The 7,351-nt window shown below is 44.4% G+C and overlaps 1 protein-coding gene across 2 annotated transcripts in view; it reads right to left on the reverse strand.

Moving 5' to 3' along the window:
• The window catches only part of ANO10 (anoctamin 10), a 94,281-nt gene extending 86,995 nt beyond the window's left edge, over positions 1 to 7,286 (reverse strand). Inside the window, exons 1-2 of one of the 2 annotated variants that reach the window (XM_081160505.1) lie at positions 7,017 to 7,286; positions 5,791 to 5,871 (exon numbers count right to left, since the gene is read on the reverse strand). The gene's annotated coding sequence lies outside the window, so the exon portion shown is untranslated. The remainder of the gene's footprint in view (positions 1 to 5,790; positions 5,872 to 7,016) is intronic. The other variant, XM_081160504.1, reaches the window with a different exon arrangement.
• Between the last annotated feature and the right edge of the window lie 65 nt (positions 7,287 to 7,351).

Here is a 7,351-nt window from a genome sequence, read left to right on the forward strand (position 1 = left end):
GACAGAGAGAGAAACATCAATGATGAGTCACTGGTCGGCTGCCTCCTGCGCACCTCCTACTGGGAAACGAGCCCGCAACCCAGGTATGTGCCCTGACCAGGAAATCGAACCCTGATCTCCTGGGTCATAGGTCGATGTTCAAGCACTGAGCCGCGCCGCCAGGCAACACTATAGTCTTTTAGATGGGGATAGCATTCAGAGGGTACGAGCTTTAATGGGAAGAAGAATTAGTTTATTTTCGCTGACGTCTACCGGAAAGTCAGCATTACCTACATCAGGAAATGTTGCAATGGTGGTCCCCTGGGTTGAGGTCTCCAATGAACTAATTACAAATGCTTCTCATCAAAGAGCTGGCACTGGATACTTGGCCATAATGGAGGGATGACAGCCAGCCAACATAAGTCAAGCGAGAACCAGTAACACAAACGATACCAGCAAGGAGAAAAGCTCTTTGCCCATTTCCTCATACTCTCCCCTACCCCTAGTCTGGCTATGGAAGAGCCAGAAGATGAGCTGGGGAGGAGAGATGGTTGTGCAGACTGAATCCCTGCTAGAACAGGCAGTGGCCAGTCACAACAGATGCCTGCCAAAAACAACCAGTGCACTGAACTGGTGGGAAACATTGGCCCTACCTCTAACTTCACTCCATGGTCCACAGCCCCTGGACTGACTTCCTGATATCTGTATGTTCACAAATATCAGTTTGCTCTAAGCAAATAATTGAGTTCCAGCCTGAGGCACCAGGGATAAAGGACTTACTCTGGTCACTGACTTTTATATCTTTTTTCAGGAAGCAAAATATAGACTTCAGATTAATTCCATGAGGCACAGTGATCACAGACTCTGCAATGCTCTATTTAAATTAGAAAGGTTTCTAACGATCATTTTCTTTTTATTTAGATCATTTTCTTTTTACATGTGTACACAGTGAGATCAGAGAGAAATTTTTTAAATGTCACACAATGATTCCAATAAAAGGAAAGGGCTTTCACTCGTTACAGGTAACAGCTAAAGCCTAAAGGGCAAAGCCTTCCTTTCAATCTTTTACAGTAATCATGTAAACAAAACCTTAAAAGAGAATACTCTCTCCATCTAAAAATAAATGGATCTGTCCATTCAAAGAATAGTTGAATGAAACTGACAGAGAGCAATAACAATGATTATGGGTTCCTTCTCCAGTTCTGCTCTTCTCCAAAGGAGCTCCACTGACTTTTTGCAACGCCTGGTATGTGTGTGTTTATTATCAGGAGGTGCCCAGAAGTCTGTGAACAGCAATGATCCCAACAGTCTATAAGACTGAAGAAGGCGGGGACAATAATAACATACATTGTGCATGTCACAAACTCTATCCATAAAACAGGGCTTCAATTTCCATTGGCCCATTGGGCACTGTCTCTGGATTGCATCATTTTTCCTTGTGCTTGATTTACTCTCATATTGCTCTGTTCACCGCACTCCCTAAGCATGCAAATCCTACTGCTAACGTTACCAGGAAGGGTCTACATCAAGTGATTGCCCTGGAAAGAAAATCAAAACTGATTAAGGACTACAGAGTTGGAAAATCAGTGCTGGTTACTGATCGCCACTTGGGCACATCCCATTCCACCACGGATACAATCTTGCAGAACAAGAACAAAGTGACAGGAGCTGTTAAAGGATCTGCTTCACTGAGGGCAATGAGACTAACAAAAATTTGAGAAGGGCCTCCATCAGCCACAAGAAACTTCCACTTGAATGAAGGCTAAGTTGCAGTAATAATTCAAACAGCTGGGAAAGAAGAGATTGAGAATTGTAGGTACTTGAAGGATGAAACGTCTCAGTCTGGATTCAGGGGACTGACTTGTTTACTAACCCTGGCAATTGCTCTTCTGTAAGTTGTAAAATGGTTAAAAATTAATATGACACCTAAATTCTCTCTTGCTTTGGAATTCAGCCAGTATCTATATATTTTATCTGGAGTGACAATTGCTTTCTTTTCATTTGTTTTCAACCAGTTAAAGATAATTACAGTTATTTGGACAAGATACTTGAGAGAGAAAAAAGAGGCTATATCTCTGTATCTCTTTATCTATCTATCACCTATCATAATCAAAGCAAATTTTCAGTTTATTTTAAATGAAATTCTATGGCCTAAATCTGAGATCATTCCTAATTTCCTAATAGTTTGGGAGACTTATGTTAAGAGCCTAAATTTTTAGCAGACTTTCTTGGTATTTTTACATGTTTAATGACTAGACCAACTTGATTTTCCAAGTTTCCAATTAGGGTGAAAAATAAACCATCTGCTCCAATCCTCAGAACTAAAACTGGGTGAAAAGAGTGGATTCAGCATTCTCATCATTAAAAGACCCACCTGTATAACGAATTTACAAATGTAAATGAGAGCTGAGGTCTCAGTTTTTCTAATCTACTGGTTACCACAGTACTTGGATGGGCTGATGGGCAATGGGATAAGAGTGCGGAGCTGATAAGAGTTGCATTATGGCTCCAAAATATAGCTTTGGCTGGTAGCCCAGTGGTTATTGCTCTACACTTAAGAAGGTCACCAAAACTAGTCTAGTCCTGTTCACAGTCACATGGCTAACTCCTTTCAACTGTCCTGCAACAGATGGAAATCTGTCACCACTGCCAGAAACACAATTCCGGGGGAGTCTTAGTGTATAGAACAGGAGCAGAGCAGCCTTTTTGGACACCTTTGACAATCCAATATGGAGTCACTGAAGGCAATGATAGTTATGTCATGTGCTATGTCAAGACTGAGGTACTGGGGTGTAACGAAGACACCCGTAGGAGGAGCTTGGAGCACTCAAATCACAGGTCTGGACACTTGGATAAGGACTCCCTCTGGACACTCATATGGGCGGCTCCTTTGTAGCTCTCCTACACTGAGGTAGAGTAGGAAATGGTGTGTTGGTAAGCCAGCTTTCAAATAAAATAAAATGAATTTTAAAAGCCCTGATTTGAAATAATTGCCAATTTCTGTGGTGTAAATACCCCCACTTTCAAACATCTAGCTCACAAAGATCTTGAATATTTAACACTAGACTCTCATGAACTGACAAGAGCCAGCTCCAATCACGTAGGTAAGCAACAAGAGCATGGCTAGTTTTGCACTTAGAAGGGCATTTTCACTAACTCCCCACTCACTCATACCACCACAAAGTTCTTCCAGCTGCAGGTATCAACAATCATAACATATTTCAGTGTGGAATCAATGATGGGTAAAAATTGTTCCCTCTGTGCATCCCTGCAGAGCTAAAGCTAAACAAGCCAATTTGCTGAGTTACTTAGAACCAAGCATTTATGGCATCACAAACAGATATTTTCTACTTGTCAGAAAATGTAATAGAGCCAAGACACTAATTGCTGTTTGTTTTCTGCCGCAAGTGCCGACTAAACAGAATGGATATTCAATAAGCTATATTAAACTGAAGGATGCATCTTCAAAATGGTGAGGGAACATTAATGTCAGAGGGAATTATGGGTATGAACACTTTCTGCTACTGTATAAACCTGTCCCTGCTACAAATGTTCCACGGCATAAATAATGGCTACGGAGATGAGTTTTGCTCTTGGAAGTTCAAACACAGAAAGGGAACTGATATGTTCAATGTCAACATTTTGGAGGGTAACACTTTTCCTGATTTATGAGGACCTATTATTTCGGCATGGACTGGTCAGAAACAAACAAACAAAAACCCCAAAAAACAGAAGAAAAAGAAAAGTTAAAAGAGCTGAAACATAGTAGGAAAAAATCCTTTTTGAAAACACTAATTCTACTGAAAATAAAAATCCAGGACTTTTCCATTTTAATCAAATGAAATGAAAGCTGGAGGGAAGCGACTCTGTTAAAATTTACTCCTCAAATTATGACTTCAAATTCTAGGGCCAGGGAACATGTCTGGAAACTGAACACTAGCCCCTCTGCCTCCTGCCTTTCCTCTCCCTTTTCTGCCCTCAACTCCACTGGCATTTGAGCTTCAAATTGGACAATTACTTTTACGACTTTCTTCTCCAAGTCTGGTTTTCCTAAGGAGGAGACATGAAAAGTATTAGGAGGCCATCAGCACGGGAGCTGGGACAAGCTTTGGGATGACTGCAGGGTCATGACTACCTGATTTTTGATCACGTGTTGATGGGGGAGATTTGGCCCTGCTGTGCCTCTGGATGTTCACCCACACACCTTCCTAGTGTTGGAACCACTACATACTATGGTGACAGAGGAGGAGACAGCATCATGAAACCTCTCATATTTCATGGATTTTGATTGTTCTACACATTAATATGCTCTAGGAAGCTTTCCATATTATATTAGTGCCTATCGATTTACCTCATTTTCTTCATGGCTGCCACCCTATTTCATACTATGGGCATGCGAGAATTTATTTCATCATAGACACTCTTATTAATTTGGGGGGTTTTTTTGCTATTAGAACATTACTGAAGGTAACAAACATCCTTTTATACCTCTCTTTGTGCACAAGAAAGGCCAGACTCCCACAAGTTAAATCGCTAGTCCAGAGGATACATTAATTGTACATATTTAAACAGGTAACTAAGTAAAGGTAACTCTCAATCTGTTTTCCAACTGGATGTATCAATTGGTAGTGAAAACAATCGACTGGGTGAAAACAATCCCCACTGATCCAGGTTCTCACCAATATTTAGTACCATGAACCTTCCTCATTTTTGTTATCATGACTTCAACTTGCATTCCCTTCATCGCAGATCAGTGTCATCTTCTGGCTGTTTATGGCTTCAGAGTTTTCTCCTCTGAGAAGAATTTTTAAAATCTGTGTTCTATTTTTTAATTCAATTTTTCTTTATATATTAAAGGTTCCGAATGTTCCATCGACCTCATTGGCTAGTCAGTCTCTTGTCTCCACCACCGAGTTCTAGAATCCAGCCCCTAGGAGACATGCTTCATGCTGCACCACAGAGGAGCTCTCAACCCCTCAGGCTTTACTCCAGACTTTAACGTGTTCCAATCAGTTCCCCACCCCTAAACCCCATACACACCTTGAAAACAACTTGGAACTATAGAATGCCAGAAGGAAGGTTGGGAGTCATCTAGTCTTAAACTCTCATTTTCATAGATGAGGGGTAGAAGATCTACACCTTGCTGTCCAACATGGTAGCCATTAGCTACATGTGTGTTTTAAATTCTAAATTAATTAAAATTAAAAATTCAGTCACATTAGCCAAATTTCAAATGCTTTAGAGCTACATAGCTCATGTCTACTATATTTAGAATGGTTTCATCACTGTAGAAAGTCCTAGTGGACAAGGCTGCTCTCGAGCTTCACTAAAGAGGGTTCTGCTAACTGGCAGCAGGATGAGAGGCATCCCTGGCAGCTGGTTAGAAATGGAAAATCTCAATTAACAGAGAATCAGTTTCCACCTGAGGCCTCCAGAGTCCAAATCTGGAACTTAACAAGATCCCTAGATGAGAATCTGAGAAGCCCTAATCATGTGACCGCCCCCCAGCGTCATACAACTGATTGGTGTCCATCCAAGCCCTTCCCTTGACCAAGCTACCATTTTCCCTTACCTTCCCATGTCCTTCTTATCTCCCTGCCACACTTGCTTCCTCATTTTGTTTAATTATAGCATTTTATAAGCATTTATAGGGCAGCCAGGCCATTGAGGCCCACAGAAAATCCTCCATACCCTTATCCTCATGCTTTGCAAGTGTTTTCCCAGACCCTTGTGATGGCTGTGGTGTTGTTCAGCATTTCCCCTGGAGAATCTGTTGGAGGTGGGGAGTGGGGGCTAGAAATGAAAGCCAACCTTGAAACCAGTGGGGCGCCAGTCATCAGCCTTGGTCTTGGTGATATAATGGCAGCATTCAGGTCTCTAGACTCCATAGCCCTGGGGTAGAGTAGACAAAGTACACGATGTATTTATTTACCTTGGAATGTTTCACCTCTATCTATAGATTCCAGAGTTCAGAGCAGGCATTGGTGATCTGCTAACATAAGCACTGGCCACTCAAAGTAACTGGATAGTAGATCACCAAAAGCTTTAGGGCATTGACAGCAGGGTCGTGCCCTTCCCCGCACCCCCACCGAATGCAGCAGCCGTAGGCATCTATGAGAGCAAGCTCCAGGTCCACAGAGACCTCTGAGAGTGCACGCATGCCAGCCCAACTTTCTGACGGTGCTGCAGGAATTGCCGCCGCATCTTTGGGTTTTGTTACTGAACTCAGAACCACTGAGCTGGGGCTACACTCCAGGCAGAGTCCCCAACAACCAGCCTGGCCAATATAGAAGGAGGTGCCCCTAACAGACATATGCTCTAAGAGGTGGAGATTGCAGAGGGCCGGCTTCTGCAGATACACTAACCTCTAGCAATACCGTGAATTCCCGGAAAAGGATTCTTGTATGTCCTAGTCTTCCCTATGATATTTATAAATTGGATCAAACACCATACAATATTTATTGTTAAGACTATGCTCAAGGGATTATGAGTGGGGTGTGTGTTTTTCTCTGTAAATCACAGAAAACACCGTCCATATCCTCAAGGAACTGCCGGTGTAGTTGGATTTTTCACTCATGTCCGTGAAAAAGCCATAATAATCACACGAGGCTGAGGACCTAAGGGGGATGGAGAGGGTCTGAATCACAGGGACTCAGAGGAAAGAAAGGGTGTAGAGAGGGAGGACATTTAGGGAACGAAAGCGTTAAAAATGCAAGGCATTACATTAGCGCAGCTCCTATCCCAATGCTTGGTTTCTCAACGCCCAGAACAGAGCGGGCACGTAGTAGGCACACAGTATACACGACACGTGAATGCTAAGGGCTGGAATAATGGCAAAAGCAGGCAGTGTCTGATGGCTGAGACTTGACAACAGGTCAAAAGGCGCGGACGTTGGCATCAGCGACTGCGCCTCACAAACTCTAAACGCTCTTTAGCCCTCCCGCGTACGGCGAGTACGAGGAGGGGCGGGGGGTGCTGGTTCGGGCCGCTCCGGTAACTTCGGGTCCCGGGCGTCTCCCTCCCCCTCGGCTACCCACCTGGGGGAGGGGCTGGGGAAGGCCACCTATCGCCTCCCCTCGCCGTTAAGCATCGCTCGGTGCTCCCTGGGCCTTCCAGGGCGATGTCACGCCTCCGACCCAGGACCTAGCAGGTGCCTGCCTGGTGCCCACACCCGACAGTCAGTCCCGGGAGGCGACGCAGGAAGCCAGACACGGCCGCAATCCGTCGCCACACGAGCGCCGGCGGCGCCTCAGCTGAGCCCGCAGGCTGGCCGCCCCCCCAGCGCCCACCGAGCCACCCCAAGCGCTTCCGGCGCGGTGACGCACGCACGGCAGGTGTTTGGGGGAGGGGCTGGGGAGCATGGCCGGGCACG

This window comes from Miniopterus schreibersii, assembly GCF_964146895.1.
Source record: "Miniopterus schreibersii genome assembly, chromosome: 15".
NCBI classification, from domain to species: Eukaryota; Metazoa; Chordata; class Mammalia; order Chiroptera; family Miniopteridae; genus Miniopterus; species Miniopterus schreibersii.